This window comes from Ranitomeya imitator, chromosome 2, assembly GCF_032444005.1.
Source record: "Ranitomeya imitator isolate aRanImi1 chromosome 2, aRanImi1.pri, whole genome shotgun sequence".
NCBI classification, from domain to species: Eukaryota; Metazoa; Chordata; class Amphibia; order Anura; family Dendrobatidae; genus Ranitomeya; species Ranitomeya imitator.
Genome location: NC_091283.1, coordinates 210771340 through 210790869, shown reverse-complemented (window position 1 = coordinate 210790869; position 19530 = coordinate 210771340). Strand labels below are relative to the sequence as shown.

Genomic DNA, 19530 nt, shown 5'->3' with positions numbered 1-19530 from the left:
TTTATATATATATATATATATATATATATATATATATATATATATATATATATATATATATATATATATATATATATATATATATATATATATATATATTAGATGGTGGCCCGGTGTCCGTGCTCCTATCCCGCACCCTCTCATGTACCTGATGTTCTGACGGATGTAATCTTCATTTTTCTCCAATAAAGGTCACAATCTTCACAGCTAATTCTGGGTGAGTGCCGCATAATTTTATCTTCTCTTACTGCATACGGATTACTTGCTGGACATTTATGCAGAGCACCATTACCCTTTATGATTGTGACGCCTGAATACACAGCTGTCCACTAACAGTCCTGCTTGTTTAAAGACGTTCTACTCTAGTGCCGTTCTACTCTCTATACTATTAATATATATATATATTATATATCTAGATGGTGGCTCGATTCTAATGCATCGGATATTCTAGAATCTGTATATAGCTTATTTATGAAGACTTCAGAATAATGCAATGAATACACAGAATTTTCTGGGTAAAATATATTTATTATCATTAAGTTTTATTGGTCATGGAACTTAATACGATTGAATAAAATTATGAAACAGATCATCAAAATACATAAGTCATTACATGAATCTAACTGTATTTAAATAAATCATCGAACAAAAGAAGTACATCGACACTAATATATTTCTTAACAATATCAACCCAAAATATTTTTGTACACCACATTTTTTGTGAAAACCTTTTCACTACCTATAAGCAACTTTCCTTGTAACGGGGTAGGAAAATCTTGCACCTTGACGTTGGATCTCATTTTAACTCTTGAAAATGCAACGTAGAGTTGTCCTTGACCAAAAACAGGCTCCGGTAGATATATGCCAACACGGTGTAGAGTTTGACCTTGTGACTTGTTTGTTGTCATGGCAAAAGCTCGTTTAACTGGAAACTAAAAACAGTAGATGTATACAGGAAGTATATGGTCCAGCGCTAAAGCCTATGTTACATTAAATAAATCACTATTAATCTGAATTTACCTGTTTGGTAAGATGGATTACCAAAGATGTTAAAATATGGCGTGATTCAAATCGGAGGTGGCACGAAAGTAAGTTCTATTAGAAAAGGGAGACAGAGGTATTTGTTATATCTAATTTCTGATCTTACATATAAGCGTGTATATGTATACACACATTTGTGTTACTGCTTTGCGATGAAGGGCTGATATGCTCGTTACAGGGTACTTCGTGTGTATAGAATGCACTCAGATAAGAACCTAAAAAAGGAAAGAGTCTGTGTATAGCTTTCACAAATCAAAAGGTGCATATATATATATATAGTGGCAGGGTTTCTGATAGCGGCACAGATATAAGTTACTGGGTACCTGTATTATGTGACTATATACATTAGAACAGGGTCCGTAAGCCTTAACCGGCGATTGCACGGTAATAATGAGCCAATAGTTTATATATCAAAGCTACTTAGCTGTCACACTCGTATTCATACGTCAAAAGTTTAGATGTAGACTATTGGCTCCCACCTGCGATCCGTACTCTTCAGAAGGGGCACCACGTGACTGCCAGTCATGTGACCCGAACACTGTGAAGGTCCTTCTGAACAACCTGAACATCCAGCAAGGATTTCCAACCATGCGCACGCCCGTCACCGGCCGGGACGGTGCTCGCAGAAGACCTACATCTAAACTGTATAAAGCTATACACATAGTAACATAGTAACATAGTTAGTAAGGCCGAAAAAAGACATTTGTCCATCCAGTTCAGCCTATATTCCATCATATTAAATCCCCAGATCTACGTCCTTCTACAGAACCTAATTGTATGATACAATATTGTTCTGCTCCAGGAAGACATCCAGGCCTCTCTTGAACCCCTCAACTGAGTTCGCCATCACCACCTCCTCAGGCAAGCAATTCCAGATTCTCACTGCCCTAACAGTAAAGAATCCTCTTCTATGTTGGTGGAAAAACCTTCTCTCCTCCAGACGCAAAGAATGCCCCCTTGTGCCCGTCACCTTCCTTGGTATAAACAGATCCTCAGCGAGATATTTGTATTGTCCCCTTATATACTTATACATGGTTATTAGATCGCCCCTCAGTCGTCTTTTTTCTAGACTAAATAATCCTAATTTCGCTAATCTATCTGGGTATTGTAGTTCTCCCATCCCCTTTATTAATTTTGTTGCCCTCTTTTGTACTCTCTCTAGTTCCATTATATCCTTCCTGAGCACCGGTGCCCAAAACTGGACACAGTACTCCATGTGCGGTCAAACTAGGGATTTGTACAGAGGCAGTATAATGCTCTCATCATGTGTATCCAGACCTCTTTTAATGCACCCCATGATCCTGTTTGCCTTGGCAGCTGCTGCCTGGCACTGGCTGCTCCAGGTAAGTTTATCATTAACTAGGATCCCCAAGTCCTTCTCCCTGTCAGATTTACCCAGCGGTTTCCCATTCAGTATGTAATGGTGATATTGATTCCTTCTTCCCATGTGTATAACCTTACATTTATCATTGTTAAACCTCATCTGCCACCTTTCAGCCCAAGATTCCAACTTATCCAGATCCATCTGTAGCAGAATACTATCTTCTCTTGTAATAACTGCTTTACATAGTTTTGTATCATCTGCAAATATCGATATTTTACTGTGTAAACCTTCTACCAGATCATTAATGAATATGTTGAAGAGAACAGGTCCCAATACTGACCCCTGCGGTACCCCACTGGTCACAGCGACCCAGTTAGAGACTATACCATTTATAACCACCCTCTGCTTTCTATCACTAAGCCAGTTACTAACCCATTTACACACATTTTCCCCCAGACCAAGCATTCTCATTTTGTGTACCAACCTCTTGTGCGGCACGGTATCAAACGCTTTGGAAAAATCGAGATATACCACGTCCAATGACTCACCGTGGTCCAGCCTATAGCTTACCTCTTCATAAAAACTGATTAGATTGGTTTGACAGGAGCGATTTCTCATAAACCCATGCTGATATGGAGTTAAACAGTTATTCTCATTGAGATAATCCAGAATAACATCCCTGAGAAACCCTTCAAATATTTTACCAACAATAGAGATTAGACTTACTGGCCTATAATTTCCAGGTTCACTTTTAGAGCCCTTTTTGAATATTGGCACCACATTTGCTATGCGCCAGTCCTGCGGAACAGACCCCGTCGCTATAGAGTCCCTAAAAATAAGAAATAATGGTTTATCTATTACATTACTTAGTTCTCTTACTACTCGTGGGTGTATGCCATCCGGACCCGGAGATTTATCTATTTTAATCTTATTTAGCCGGTTCTGCACCTCTTCTTGGGTTAGATTGGTGACCCTTAATATAGGGTTTTCATTGTTTCTTGGGATTTCATCTAGCATTTCATTTTCCACCGTGAATACCGTGGAGAAGAAGGTGTTTAATATGTTAGCTTTTTCCTCGTCATCTACAACCATTCTTTCCTCACTATTTTTTAAGGGGCCTACATTTTCAGTTTTTATTCTTTTACTATTGATATAGTTGAAGAACAGTTTGGGATTAGTTTTACTCTCCTTAGCAATGTGCTTCTCTGTTTCCTTTTTGGCAGCTTTAATTAGTTTTTTAGATAAAGTATTTTTCTCCCTATAGTTTTTTAGAGCTTCAGTGGTGCCATCCTGCTTTAGTAGTGCAAATGCTTTCTTTTTACTGTTAATTGCCTGTCTTACTTCTTTGTTTAGCCACATTGGGTTTTTCCTATTTCTAGTCCTTTTATTCTCACAAGGTATAAACCGCTTACAGTGCCTATTTAGGATGTTCTCAAACATTTCCCAATTATTATCTGTATTCTTATTTCTGAGGATATTGTCCCAGTCTACCAGATTAAGGGCATCTCTAAGCTGGTCAAACTTTGCCTTCCTAAAGTTCAGTGTTTTTGTGACTCCCTGACAAGTCCCCCTAGTGAAAGACAGGTGAAACTGTACAATATTGTGGTCGCTATTTCCTAGATGCCCGACCACCTGCAGATTTGTTATTCTGTCAGGTCTATTAGATAGTATTAGGTCTAAAAGTGCTGCTCCTCTGGTTGGATTCTGCACCAATTGTGAAAGATAATTTTTCTTGGTTATTAGCAGAAACCTGTTGCCTTTATGGGTTTCACAGGTTTCTGTTTCCCAGTTAATATCCGGGTAGTTAAAGTCCCCCATAACCAGGACCTCATTATGGGTTGCAGCTTCATCTATCTGCTTTAGAAGTAGACTTTCCATGGTTTCTGTTATATTTGGGGGTTTGTAACAGACCCCAATGAGAATTTTGTTACCATTTTTCCCTCCATGAATTTCGACCCATATGGACTCGACATCCTCATTTCCTTCGCTAATATCCTCCCTTAAAGTGGACTTTAGACAAGACTTTACATAGAGACAAACCCCTCCTCCTCTCCGATTTTTACGATCCTTTCTAAACAGACTGTAACCCTGTAAGTTAACTGCCCAGTCATAGCTTTCATCTAACCAGGTCTCGGTTATTCCCACTATGTCAAAGTTACCTGTAGATATTTCTGCTTCTAGTTCTTCCATGTTGTTTGTCAGGCTTCTGGCATTTGCGAGCATGCAGTTTAAAGGATTTTGTTTTGTTCCAATCTCCTCGCTGTGGATTGTTTTAGAAATGTTCTTACCTCCCTTCTGAGTATGTTTTCCTGGATCTTCTTTGTTCAAGTCTAATGTTTTTCTTCCCGTCCCCCCTTCTTCTAGTTTAACGCCCTCCTGATGAGTGTGGCGAGTCTTCTGGCGAATGTGTGCTTCCCAGGTTTGTTGAGGTGTAGTCCGTCTCTGGCGAGGAGTCCATCGTACAAGTAATTCACACTGTGGTCCAGGAATCCGAATCCTTGTTGTCTGCACCATCGTCTTAGCCAGTTGTTTGCATCAAGGATCCTGTTCCATCTCCTGGTGCCATGCCCGTCTACTGGAAGGATAGAAGAAAAAACTACCTGTGCATCCAGTTCCTTTACTTTCTTCCCCAACTCTTCAAAGTCTTTGCAGATTGTCGGTAGGTCCTTCCTTGCCGTGTCATTGGTGCCAACATGTATCAGAAGAAATGGGTGGACGTCCTTGGAGCTGAAGAGCTCTTTCCTTTTTTAGGTTCTTATCTGAGTGCATTCTATACACACAAAGTACCCTGTAACGAGCATATCAGCCCTTCATCGCAAAGCAGTAACACAAATGTGTGTATACATATACACGCTTATATGTAAGATCGGAAATTAGATATAACAAATACCTCTGTCTTCCTTTTCTAATAGAACTTACTTTCGAGCCACCTCCGATTTGAATCACGCCATATTTTAACATCTTGGGTAATCCATCTTACCAAACAGGTAAATTCAGATTAATAGTGGTTTATTTAATGTCACATAGGATTTAGCGCGGGTACATATACTTTCTGTATATACCTTCTGTTTTTAGCTTTGTTTACCCTAGTTGTGATATAGGTAGTGTTGAGCATTCCGATACCGCAAGTATCGGGTATCGGCCGATATTTGCGGTATCGGAATTCCGATACTGAATTCCGATACTTCCCGCGTATCGGATACCGGAATCGGAAGTTCCCAGAATTCAAATTGAACGCAGCAGCCAATGAGGAATGAATGAAAGTGTGGGCACATCCTGTTTAGCATGGTGGGCATGTAAGTACTGGCAAGGCTTGGATTGGCTGCTGAAATGATGTCACTCTGCACTATAAAAAAGCGCTGCCGCCATTTTGCGCTCACTCTGCTGTGATTTCAGTTAGGGACAGGACGCTGTGTTCTAACTGAGGGCCAGTTGAGCTAGCTAATTGCTTTATTTTCCTTTCCAAAGGCTAATTTAGCAAAACGCTGTGTGTTCTTCACTGTTCACCTTGCTCTTGCCTTGCAGCGCTGTTTTAACAGCGTTCTGCAAGGTCTCTGTGTGTGTGTGTGTGCAGCTCACTCTGTAGTCTGTGTGCAGCCATATACCCGGTTGTATTCAGCTCAGGGGGGGTTCACACTGCCTCACACAGTTGTTCTTTTTTGCTCTTAGTGCAGCCTGCTGCACATTTTTTCTCAAATTTCCTATTAGTGTTTTTCCACCAGTCTCCAGCTCTATTGTGGAAAAACACTACATAGGATAACCTAGAGGGGGGTTTTTGGGCCTTGCAGCGCCGTTTACGGCTGTCTGCACGGTCTCCGTGTGAGCCCAGCTCGCCCTGTAGTCTGTGTGCAGCCATAGCCGGTTGGATTCAGCTCAGGGTTCGTTACTGGCTCATACCTTGAGAAAAATTTTCCTTTTTTTCAAATAGTGCAGCCTGTTTAAAATTTGAAAAAAAAAATTCCTATTAGTGTCTTTCCACTCGTATCCAGCTAAATAGTGGAAAAACACTATATAGGATAACCTAGAGGAGGGTTTTTTGGCCTTGCAGCGCCGTTTACGGCTGTCTGCACGGTCTCCGTGTGAGCCCAGCTCGCCCTGTAGTCTGTGTGCAGCCATAGCCGGTTGGATTCAGCTCAGGGTTCGTTACTGGCTCATACCTTGAGAAAAATTTTCCTTTTTTTCAAATAGTGCAGCCTGTTTAAAATTTGAAAAAAAAAATTCCTATTAGTGTCTTTCCACTCGTATCCAGCTAAATAGTGGAAAAACACTATATAGGATAACCTAGAGGAGGGTTTTTTGGCCTTGCAGCGCCGTTTACGGCTGTCTGCACGGTCTCCGTGTGAGCCCAGCTCGCCCTGTAGTCTGTGTGCAGCCATAGCCGGTTGGATTCAGCTCAGGGTTCGTTACTGGCTCATACCTTGAGAAAAATTTTCCTTTTTTTCAAATAGTGCAGCCTGTTTAAAATTTGAAAAAAAAAATTCCTATTAGTGTCTTTCCACTCGTATCCAGCTAAATAGTGGAAAAACACTATATAGGATAACCTAGAGGAGGGTTTTTTGGCCTTGCAGCGCCGTTTACGGCTGTCTGCACGGTCTCCGTGTGAGCCCAGCTCGCCCTGTAGTCTGTGTGCAGCCATAGCCGGTTGGATTCAGCTCAGGGTGCGTTACTGCCTCATACCTTGAAAAACAATTTCCTTTTTTTCAAATAGTGCAGCCAGTTTAAAATTTGAAAAAAAAAATTCCTATTAGTGTCTTTCCACTTGTATCCAGCTAAATAGTGGAAAAACACTATATAGGATAACCTAGAGGAGGGTTTCTTGGCCTTGCAGCGCCGTTTACGGCTGTCTGCACGGTCTCCGTGTGATTTAAACTAGCTCTGTAGCCCGATCTGCACCAAAAAAAAGGTTAAGTTCACCAAACACAACTTACACTTGTGTAGGCCACATTTGAAAAATAATAAAGTTTAGTCCACAATTTACAACATTAGTGTTTCTTACACCTGTTAGGAGGAGCATTACAGGAATAAGCACACTAAGGCCTTAGTACTTTTCTGCTTATCTTTATCTGTCAACCAAGATGAAGAGGGCAGGGAGTAAGGCACGTGGGCGTGGGCGCGGAGCAGGGAGAGGAGCAGGGAGAGGACGTGGTGATTCTGTGCCTGCTGCGGGCGCCGGTGACTCGTCGTCACTCAGTTTCAGCAGGGAACAGTCCTTCATGCGCAGCTTTGTCGGAGAGCGCCGTGCACCGCTGCTGCGTGAAGACCAAATTGAAGCCGTTGTCGGGTGGATGGCAGCTAACGCCTCGGCATCGACTTCAGTTAGTGCCACATCCTCTCAGGCACAGAGCACTGGAGAGCAGCCATCTGTCTCTTCACCACCTGCCAAATTGGCCAGGCAGTCAGAGAGCCCAGGACAGGAGCCGTCTCTACTTCTGTTCTCTGAATCTCTTGGCTTGGAAACAGGGGGCCAGCCAAGCAGCATTGGAGAAATGGAAGAAGAGGCAGTGTGCAGTGATGCCCAACACCTTTTTCTCTCTGACTCTGAAGAGGCAGGTGGGCCAGTGCCTCCGGTGACCACAGCGCAGTACGCATCTGATGATGAAACTCAGGTGCCGCTTTCTCGTGCGTACTGTGCTGCTGAGACTACCCAGGAGGAGCAGTTGGTGGCAGAGGGTAGTGGAGATGATGAGGTCCTTGACCCATCGTGGCGTGAGGAACAGGAAGGTGGTGGGAGCAGCTCAGAGGAAGAGCTTCCTCTTACGGGCCAAAGAGGGAGAGGGAGGGGGAAGACTGCGGAGCCTGTAGCCTCCACTTTGGCACCCGTTAGGAGCCTGTCTCTTTCCAAAGCCAAAAAGGGCGCTCCCAAGACTTGCAGTGCCTGGTCCTTTTTTGACACAGTTGCAGATGACATTTGTTTTGTCAAATGCAAGCTGTGTCATCATAAAGTAAAAAGAGGGAAAAATGTCAGCAACCTCAATACCACAAATATGTGGAAACATGTGCGGACCAGGCACGCGGTGGAGTTACAGAAACACACTGAAGATGTAGGCCAACCAACAGCGGCAGCTACCACCTCTTCAGCTCGTGTTGCCTCTTCCTCCAGCTCACGCACAGCTGGTTTGGCTTCCTCCCAGAGACCTTGTGTAATTCCACCCACAGCACCACCTTCCCAGTCATCCTCACACTCCCAGTCTACTCTACAGCCATCGGTAGTACAGGCATGGGAGAAAAGGCGGGCATTCTCGGCCAACCACCCCCGAGCACAGGCTCTGAATGCAGGCATTGCCAAACTGTTGTCCCTGGAAATGCTCTCGTTCAGGCTGGTGGAGACTGACAGCTTCCGTGACTTGATGGCATTGGCAGTCCCACAGTACAAGGTGCCCAGCCGCTTTTACTTCAGCAGGCAGGCTGTCCCTGCCCTGCACAGGCATGTTGAGGCAAACATAAAACATGCGCTACTGAACGCCGTCAGTAGCAAGGTCCACCTCACCACCGATGCGTGGACCAGTCAGCATGGACAGGGGCGATATGTTTCCCTCACTGCCCATTGGGTTAATGTTGTTGAGCCAGGTACAGATCGTGCGAGTGGCGCAGGACGTGTCCTGCCCACTCCAAGGATTGCAGGAATCCAGTCTGTACGCATCGACTCCTCCTCTTACACCAGTTCCTCTGATTCCTCTCTGCAGGATCCGTCACAGTCCACCCCCACATGGACCCGTGAACGTTTACCTATGACCGACATGAGCACAGCCGTGGCCAAACGTCAGCAGGCCGTCTTGAAACTAGTTTCATTGGGGCATCGAAGCCACACAGCGCAGGAGCTCTGGAATGCCATAAAGCAGGAGAGCGATGTGTGGTTACTGCCAGCGAATCTCCAGCCAGGCATGGTAGTGTGTGACAATGGCCGAAATCTGGTGGCAGCTTTGGCCCTTGGCAACCTCACTCACATCCCATGTCTGGCACATGTGCTCAATTTGGTTGTGCAGAGTTTTCTGAGGGACTATCCGGATCTTGATGCCCTGCTGCACAAGGTCCGCCTAGAGTGTGCTCACTTGCGGCGTTCCAGCTTGGCCAGATCCCGCATTGCTGCTCTGCAGCGCCGATTCCGCCTTCCGGAACACCGCATCATATGTGACCTACCTACCCGGTGGAATTCCACGTTACATATGTTGGAGCGGTTGTGTGAGCAGCAGCAAGCAGTTATGGAGTACCAGCTGCATCAGGCGCAAAGAAGTCGCAGTCAGCGCCGATCAGACTTCACAACCACAGAGTGGGCCACTATGAAGGACGTCTGCCAGGTTTTGCGTCCTTTTGATTATTCCACGCGGATGGCAAGTGCAGATGATGCACTAGTCAGCATGACTGTCCCCCTTATCTGCCTGCTTCAGCAAACTTTGCAAGGGTTAAGGGATGATGTGGTGGAAGAGGTGGAGGATGAGGAGTCACCTTTTCCATCAGCTTCTGGAGAGTCAGCGCCACGTGGTTCCTCACAAAGGGGTACGCAGGGGCCAATTTGTGAGGAGGATGAGGAGGAGTCAATGGAGGAGGAAGAGCTCCGTCCAGAGGAGGGAGCGACACAATTGTCCAGTGGTCAGTGTGTACAGCGAGGGTGGGGTGATGACGAGCGGGCAGAGATCATGTCTCAAGCAGGGGACAGCGTTTCTGGGCCGGTTGGCACTCTGCAGCACATGGTGGATTTCATGCTGCAGTGCCTGAGAAACGACCGCCGCATCGACCACATTCTCAACATGCCTGATTATTGGGTGTTCACCCTCCTCGATCCTCGCTACCGGGACAACGTCCAAAACCTCATCCCTGCGTTGACCCGGGAGCGTAAATTGCGGGAGTACCACGACACACTGGTGAATTCCATCATCTTCTCCTGTCCAACTGAGAGGAGTGCTGCTAGTGCTTTACAAAGCAGCTCAGTGCGTCGAGGCAGTGGGGGAGGCTCTGCCCAAAGAGGGAGCAGAAGCAGTGCCTCTGCCCAAGGCAAGCCCAGTATGGCACAACTCTGGCACACTTTTGTGTGCCCGCCCCAAATGTCTACACCATCACCGGCGGCTCCAGTCAGCAGGAGGCAACGGTTCCGTCAGATGGTGACAGACTACATGGCTTGCCCTCTTACTGTACTCCCAGACGGCTCTTCCCCGTTCAAGTTTTGGGTCTCTAAGCTGGATACATGGCCAGAGCTAAGCCAGTATGCATTGGAGGTGCTGGCTTGCCCTGCGGCTAGTGTCTTATCGGAACGTGTCTTTAGTGCCGCAGGTGGTGTACTAACAGACCGTCGCATGCGACTATCCTCCGATAACGTTGACCGGCTTACTTTCCTGAAAATGAACCAGGCCTGGATCTCGCAGGAATTTGCCACTCCTCTGCCTGATTAAGTAATTGGGTGTCATCCAGGTCTCTGCTGTGTTCATCTTTCTACCACCTGAACTGCTATTCCTGGGCTCCAACACCGCCAGTTGCGGCTCAGAAGTGCAGGCTGCACAGTAAAAACATACGACCCAGTGTTATTGGGTTTCAGTAACGTCAGCTGATCCCCAGCTGTGTAGCCGGCAATGTGTCCTGCGACCGCCACGCTGGCACAACAACCTAAATGTAAGGGAACCTGTCCCCCCCCCCCCCCCGTCGTTTGTTACTGAAAGAGCCATCTTGTGCAGCAGTAATGCTGCACAAGGAAAAGGTAGCTCTTTTTTTTTAGCTCTTTGCACACGCAGAACTTAACACTTATAAAATGTGTTCACTGATACCGTTATACCGTCCCGGAGCTGGGACTTTCCTTCGTAATGTGACGCAGCACAGCCGTCATTCCTACCCCCTTGGTGCCATGCGCTGCCTCCTCAGCGTTGTTTTAAGCTGTCACGGAGCCTGCGCTGTTCTGTTATCCCTTGGGCATGCCCTATTTGCGCTGCCTGTCTTCTGACATAATTTGGTGTCAGGCTGGCTGCGCCTGTGCGGCCGCGGTGCCCGAGATCCCGCCTCGCAGTGTCTTCTGATTGAGTCACACTGCGGGCCTGGGATCCATGGGCATGCGCAGTGCATATCTTCCCCTCGGGCTCTCGCTCATTTCCCTCCGCCTTCTTTAGACTGTGCGCCGTCAGCTGATCCCTAGCATGCCACGGCCGTGACACCGCACAGTCTGAAGAAGAGGGAAGGAGGGGAGTGAGAGTCGAGGTTATGCACTGTGCATGCCCATGGTTCCAAGGCCCGCAGTGGGATTACGTTAGATGAGACTGCGAGGTGGGATCTGGAGCAGCGTGGACGCACAGGCACTGACAGCCTGACACCAAATTATGTCAGAAGACAGGCAGCGCTAATTGGGCATGGCCAAGGGCTAACAGAACAGCGCAGGCTCCGTGGCAGCTTAAAACAACGCTGAGGAGGCAGCGCACGGCATCAAGGGGATAGGAATGACAGCTGTGCTGTGTCCCATTACGAAGGAAATTCGCACCTCCGGAACGGTTTAACGGTATAAAGGGACACATTTTTAGTGTTTACTTCGGTGTTTGCAAGGAGCATAATTAAAAGAGCAACCTTTTCCTTTTGCATCCTTAGTGCTGCACAACATGGCTCTTTCAGCTACAAACGTCTTGGGGGGGGGGGTTAAAGGTTTCCTTTCAACTTGCTCCAATCAGGCTTCGGCCTACACTCTGTTCCTCTGCTCCTCCTGCTGTCCCTGGGCTCTAACACCGCCAGTTGGTGCCTGGAAGTGCTGTGTGCACAGTCAACAGTCGCTCCTCTGTTATTGGGGTTCAGTAACGTCAGCTGATCCCCAGCTGTGTGTGCGGCAATACCTCCAATCTGCTCCTCCTGCTGTCCCTGGGCTCTAACACCGCCAGTTGGTGCCTGGAAGTGCTGTGTGCACAGTCAACAGTCGCTCCTCTGTTATTGGGGTTCAGTAACGTCAGCTGATCCCCAGCTGTGTATCCGGCAACGTGTCATGCGACCGCCACGCTGGCACAACTAAAATGTAAGGGGACCTGTCCCCCCCCCCCCTAGGCGTTTGTTACTGAAAGAGCCACCATGTGCAGCACTAATACTGCACAAGGGAAAGGTCGCTCTTGAAATTATGCTCCTTGCAAACGCTGAACTACACACTCATGTAATGTGTCCCCTCACACCGTCCAACCGTCCCGGAGGTGGGACTTTCCTTTGCAATGTGACACAGCACAGCCGTCATTGCTACCCCCTTGGCACCGTGCGCTGCCTCCTTAGCGTTGTTTGATTCCGTCATGGACCCTGCGCTGTTATGTTATCCCTTGGCCATGCACAGTTTGCGCTGCCCGTCCTCTGACATCATTTGTTGTCGTCCTGGCTGCGCCTGTGCGTCCACGCTGCCCGAAATCACACCTCGCAGTGTCGTCTAATGTGATCCCACAGTGGGCCTGGTATCCATGGCCATGCGCAGTGCATATACTAGCCTCTCACTCCCCTTCTTCACGCTTCTTCAGACTAGGCGGCGTCAGCTGATCCCTAATAGCATGCCACGGCCGTGACGCCGCACAGTCTGAAGAAGCAGGAAGGAGGTGAGTGAGAGGCGATGATATGCACTGCGCATGCCCATGGATCCCTGGCCCGCAGTGGGACTACATTAGATGACACTGCAAGGTTGGATCTCGGGCAGCTTGGACGCACAGGCACTGCCAGCCTGACACCTACATGATGTCAGAAGACGGGCACCGCTAACTGTGCATGGCCAAGGGATAACATTACAGTGCGGGCTCCGTGACAGAACCAAACAACGTTGAGGAGGTGGTGCCCGGCACCAAGGGGGTTGGAATGACGGCTGTGCTGTGTCACATTACAAAGGAAAGTCCCACTTCCGGGATGGTTTGACGGTGTGAGGGGACACATTATATGAGTGTGTACTTCAGCGTTTGCAAGGAGCATAATTTTCGGAGCCACCATTTTCCATGTGCAGTATTACTGCTGTACAAGATGGCTCTTTCAGCAACAAATGCCTGGGGGGGGGGGTTAAAGGTTCCCTTTCAACTTGCTCCACTGCAGGCTTCGGCCTACACTCTGCTCCTCTTTGATTCCCTGGGTTTCAACACTGTCAGTTGCCACCTGGAAGTGTTGTCTACACAGAAAAAAACACTAGGTGATGTGTCAGTGGGGTTCAGCACCGCCAGCTGTTCCCCTGCTGTGTAGTCGGCAACGTGTCCAGCACAAGCCACGCTGGCACAACAGAACAAAAGCTGCCACCAGTGCAGGCTTCGGCCTACACTCTGCTCCTCTCCTCCTCCTGCTGACCCTGGGCTCAAACACCGCTAGTTTTTGCCCGGAAGTGCTAGCTGCACAGAGAAAAACACCAGCCAATGTGTTAGTGGGGTTCAGCAACGCCAGCTGTTCCCCTGCTGTGTAGCCGGCAACGTGACCTGCAAACGCCATGCAGGCACAGGAACTGAAATTAAAAGGGAACCTGGCCCCACCCCCCCAGGTGTTTCTATGTATAACAGCCACCTAGTACAGCAGTACTGCTGCATTTGTACAAGGTGGCTGACTTTTTCTCCTTGCCCACGTGGAACTCAACACGTACAAAATGTGTCTCATTGAGACCATTCCACTGTCCCTGAGGTGTGACTTTCCTTTGTAATGATACGCAGCACCCCCCTTGGTAGCGTTTCCCGTCTTTTGTCATCATGGTTAGCTGGCTGCGCCTGTGCATCCGCCCTGCTAGAAACAACGCCCCTCGTTGTCATATTTATTTTGTCAGCGAGGGTGTGGTTTATGGGCACGAGCAGTGCATATGTTCGCCTGTCTTAACTCATCTCCTTCCGCCTTCTTCAGACTGTGCGGCCTCCTGGCCGTGGTAGGCGATAAGGGATCAGCTGAGGCCGCCCAGTCTGGAGCAGGTGTAAGGACATGTGTAAGCGGCAAACCTATTTACTGCACAAGGCCACGAATCCCAGCCACGCAGTGTGATTTTTTGAAAACACACTGTGGGTCTGGGATTCATGTCCATCGCTAACCGCAACGGCCGACATGAAATGAGGTCAGAAGACAGGAAGCGCTCACAGCGCATGGCCAAGGGATCACAATAGCGCAGACTCTTGTACAGCAAATAACAACGCTCAGGAATCTGCGCCCAGTACCTAGGTGCAAATTTTGACACCTGTGCTGCGTCTCGTTAAAAAGACAAGTCACGCCTCCACAACTGTTTGACAGTATAATGGGCTAAATAGTGTACGTGTTTTAGTCAGCGTGTGCAAGGAGCAAAACAAATAGAGCAACCTTTTACTTGTGCAGCATTAATGCTGCACAAGGTGTGGCTCTTGTACCTTGCAACACCTGAGGGGGGGGTTAAAGGTAACCTTTGAAATTGGTTCAACTAGGCTTCGGCCTACACTCTGCTCCTCTACTCCTCCTGCTGACCCTGGGCTCAAACACCGCTAGTTTTTGCCCGGAAATGCTAGCTGCACAGAGAAAAACACCAGCCAATGTGTTAGTGGGGTTCAGCACCGCCAGCTGTTCCCCTGCTGTGTAGTCGGCAACGTGTCCAGCACAAGCCACGCTGGCACAACAGAACAAAAGCTGCCACCAGTGCAGGCTTCGGCCTACACTTTGCTCCTCTCCTCCTCCTGCTGACCCTGGGCTCAAACAACGCCAGTTTCTGCCCGGACATGCTAGCTGCACAGAGAAAAACACCAGCCAATGTGTTAGTGGGGTTCAGCACCGCCTGCTGTTCCCCCGCTGTGTAGCCGGCATCGTGTCCAGCACAAGCCACGCTGGCACAACCGACCAAAAGCTGCCACCAGTGCAGGCTTCGGCCTACACTTTGCTCCTCTCCTCCTGCTGACCCTGGGCTCTAACACCGCTAGTTTTTGCCCGGACATGCAATCTGCACAGAGAAAAACACCAGTCAATGTGTCAGTGGGGTTCAGCAACGCCAGCTGTTCCCCTGCTGTGTAGCTTGCAACGTGACCTGCAAACGCCACGCAGGCACATGAACTGAAATTGAAGGGAGCCTGCCCCCCACCCACAGGTGTTTCTATGTATATCAGCCACCTTGTACAGCAGTACTGCTGCATTTGTACAAGGTGGCTGACTTTTTCTCCTTGCCCACGTGGAACTCAACACGTACAAAATGTGTCTCATTACAGACCATTACAATGTCCCTGAGGTGTGACTTTCCTTTGTAATGACACGCAGCACCACCCTTGTTAGCGCTGCCCGTCTTTTGACATCATTGGTTAGCTGGCTGCGCCTGTGCATCTCCCCTGCTCGAAACAACGGCCCTCGGTGTCTTATTTTTTTGGACAGCGAGGGTGTGATTGATGGGCATGTGCAGTGCATATGTTTGCCTGTGTTCACTCATCTCCTTCCGCCTTCTTCAGACTGTGCGGCCTCCTGGCCGTGGTAGGCGATAAGGGATCAGCTGAGGCCGCCCAGTCTGGAGCAGGTGTAAGGACATGTGTAAGCGGCAAACCTATTTACTGCACAAGGCCACGAATCCCAGCCACGCAGTGTGATTTTTTGAAAACACACTGTGGGTCTGGGATTCATGTCCATCGCTAACCGCAACGGCCGACATGAAATGAGGTCAGAAGACAGGAAGCGCTCACAGCGCATGGCCAAGGGATCACAATAGCGCAGACTCCTGTACAGCAAATAACAACGCTCAGGAATCTGCGCCCAGTACCTAGGTGCAAATTTTGACACCTGTGCTGCGTCTCGTTAAAAAGACAAGTCACGCCTCCACAACTGTTTGACAGTATAATGGGCTAAATAGTGTACGTGTTTTAGTCAGCGTGTGCAAGGAGCAAAACAAATAGAGCAACCTTTCACTTGTGCAGCATTAATGCTGCACAAGGTGTGGCTCTTGTACCTTGCAACACCTGAGGGGGGGGTTAAAGGTAACCTTTGAAATTGGTTCAACTAGGCTTCGGCCTACACTCTGCTCCTCTACTCCTCCTGCTGACCCTGGGCTCAAACACCGCTAGTTTTTGCCAGGAAATGCTAGCTGCACAGAGAAAAACACCAGCCAATGTGTTAGTGGGGTTCAGCACCGCCAGCTGTTCCCCTGCTGTGTAGTCGGCAACGTGTCCAGCACAAGCCACGCTGGCACAACAGAACAAAAGCTGCCACCAGTGCAGGCTTCGGCCTACACTTTGCTCCTCTCCTCCTCCTGCTGACCCTGGGCTCTAACAACGCCAGTTTCTGCCCGGACATGCTAGCTGCACAGAGAAAAACACCAGCCAATGTGTTAGTGGGGTTCAGCACCGCCTGCTGTTCCCCCGCTGTGTAGCCGGCATCGTGTCCAGCACAAGCCACGCTGGCACAACCGACCAAAAGCTGCCACCAGTGCAGGCTTCGGCCTACACTTTGCTCCTCTCCTCCTCCTCCTGCTGACCCTGGGCTCTAACACCGCTAGTTTTTGCCCGGACATGCAATCTGCACAGAGAAAAACACCAGTCAATGTGTCAGTGGGGTTCAGCAACGCCAGCTGTTCCCCTGCTGTGTAGCTTGCAACGTGACCTGCAAACGCCACGCAGGCACATGAACTGAAATTGAAGGGAGCCTGCCCCCCACCCACAGGTGTTTCTATGTATATCAGCCACCTTGTACAGCAGTACTGCTGCATTTGTACAAGGTGGCTGACTTTTTCTCCTTGCCCACGTGGAACTCAACACGTACAAAATGTGTCTCATTACAGACCATTACAATGTCCCTGAGGTGTGACTTTCCTTTTTAATGACACGCAGCACCCCCATTGTTAGCGCTGCCCGTCTCCTGACATCATTGGTTGGCTGGCTGTGCCTGTGCGTCCCCCCTGCCCGACACAACGCCCCCCGTTGTCTCATATATTTTGACTGCGAGGGTGTGATTGATGGGCACGAGCAGTGCATATGTTCCCCTGTTTTCACTCCCCTCCTTCCGCCTTCTTCTGACTGTGCGGCCTCATGGCCGCGGCATGCGATAAGGGATCAGCTGAGGCCGCCCAGTCTGAAGCAGGTGTAAGGACATGTGTGAGCGGCGAACATATTTACTGCACAAGGCCACGAATCCCAGCACCGCAGTGTGACTTTAGGAAAAGCCACTGTGGGTCTGGGATTTATGGCCATCGTTAACCGCACCGGCCAACATGAAATGAGGTCATGAGACGGCCTGCACTAACAGGGTATTGCCAAGGGATAACACAAGAGCGCAGTTTCCTGTACTGCAAATAACAACGGTAAGGAATCTGCGCACAGCACCTAGGTGTAAATTTGTACACCTGTGCTGCGTCTCCTTAAAAAGACTAGTAGTCACGCCTCCACTACTGTTTGACAGTATAATGGGCTAAATAGTGTACGTGTTTAATTCAGCGTGTGCAAGGAGCAAAATTAAATAGAGCAACCTTTGACTTGTGCATCATTAATGCTGTTCAAGGTGTGGCTCTTGTACCTTGCAACACCTGAGGGGGGGGGTTAAAGGTAACCTTTGAAATTGGTTCAACTAGGCTTCGGCCTACACTCTGCTCCTCTACTCCTCCTGCTGACCCTGGGCTCAAACACCGCTAGTTTTTGCCCGGAACGGCTAGCTGCACAGAGAAAAACACCAGCCAATGTGTTAGTGGGGTTCAGCAACGCCAGCTGTTCCCCTGCTGTGTAGTCGGCAACGTGTCCAGCACAAGCCACGCTGGCACAACTGACCAAAAGCTGCCACCAGTGCAGGCTTCGGCCTACACTTTGCTCCTCTCCTCCTCCTGCTGACCCTGGGCTCAAACAACGCCAGTTTCTGCCCGGACATGCTAGCTGCACAGAGATAAACACCAGCCAATGTGTTAGTGGGGTTCAGCACCGCCAGCTGTTCCCCTGCTGTGTAGCTGGCAACGTGTCCTGCAAACGCCACGCAGGCACATGAACTGAAATTGAAGGGAGCCTGCCCCCCACCCCCCAGGTGTTTCTATGTATAACAGCCACCTTGTACAGCAGTACTGCTGCATTTGTACAAGGTGGCTGACTTTTTCTCCTTGCACACGTGGAACTCAACAAGTACAAAATGTGTCTCATTACAGACCATTACAATGTCCCTGAGGTGTGACTTTCCTTTTTAATGACACGCAGCACCCCCATTGTTAGCGCTGCCCGTCTCCTGACATCATTGGTTGGCTGGCTGTGCCTGTGCGTCCCCCTGCCCGACACAACGCCCCCCGTTGTCTCATATATTTTGACTGCGAGGGTGTGATTGATGGGCACGAGCAGTGCATATGTTCCCCTGTCTTCACTCCCCTCCTTCCGCCTTCTTCTGACTGTGCGGCCTCATGGCCGCGGCATGCGATAAGGGATCAGCTGAGGCCGCCCAGTCTGAAGCAGGTGTAAGGACATGTGTGAGCGGCGAACATATTTACTGCACAAGGCCACGAATCCCAGCACCGCAGTGTGACTTTATGAAAAGCCACTGTGGGTCTGGGATTTATGGCCATCGTTAACCGCAGCGGCCAACATGAAATGAGGTCATGAGACGGCCTGCACTAACAGGGTATTGCCAAGGGATAACACAAGAGCGCAGTTTCCTGTACTGCAAATAACAACGGTAAGGAATCTGCGCACAGCACCTAGGTGTAAATTTGTACACCTGTGCTGCGTCACCTTAAAAAGACTAGTAGTCACGCCTCCACTACTGTTTGACAGTATAATGGGCTAAATAGTGTACGTGTTTAATTCAGCGTGTGCAAGGAGCAAAATTAAATAGAGCAACCTTTGACTTGTGCATCATTAATGCTGTTCAAGGTGTGGCTCTTGTACCTTGCAACACCTGAGGGGGGGGGTTAAAGGTAACCTTTGAAATTGGTTCAACTAGGCTTCGGCCTACACTCTGCTCCTCTACTCCTCCTGCTGACCCTGGGCTCAAACACCGCTAGTTTTTGCCCGGAAATGCTAGCTGCACAGAGAAAAACACCAGCCAATGTGTTAGTGGGGTTCAGCACCGCCAGCTGTTCCCCCGCTGTGTAGCCGGCATCGTGTCCAGCACAAGCCACGCTGGCACAACCGACCAAAAGCTGCCACCAGTGCAGGCTTCGGCCTACACTTTGCTCCTCTCCTCCTCCTCCTGCTGACCCTGGGCTCTAACACCGCTAGTTTTTGCCCGGACATGCAATCTGCACAGAGAAAAACACCAGTCAATGTGTCAGTGGGGTTCAGCAACGCCAGCTGTTCCCCTGCTGTGTAGCTTGCAAC

The 19530-nt window shown here is 48.8% G+C and overlaps 1 pseudogene; it reads right to left on the bottom strand.

The window, feature by feature from the left end:
- Nucleotides 1-686: 686 nt before the first annotated feature.
- Nucleotides 687-19530, bottom strand: part of LOC138666326 (ATP-dependent DNA helicase PIF1-like) — a 38344-nt pseudogene continuing 19500 nt past the window's right edge.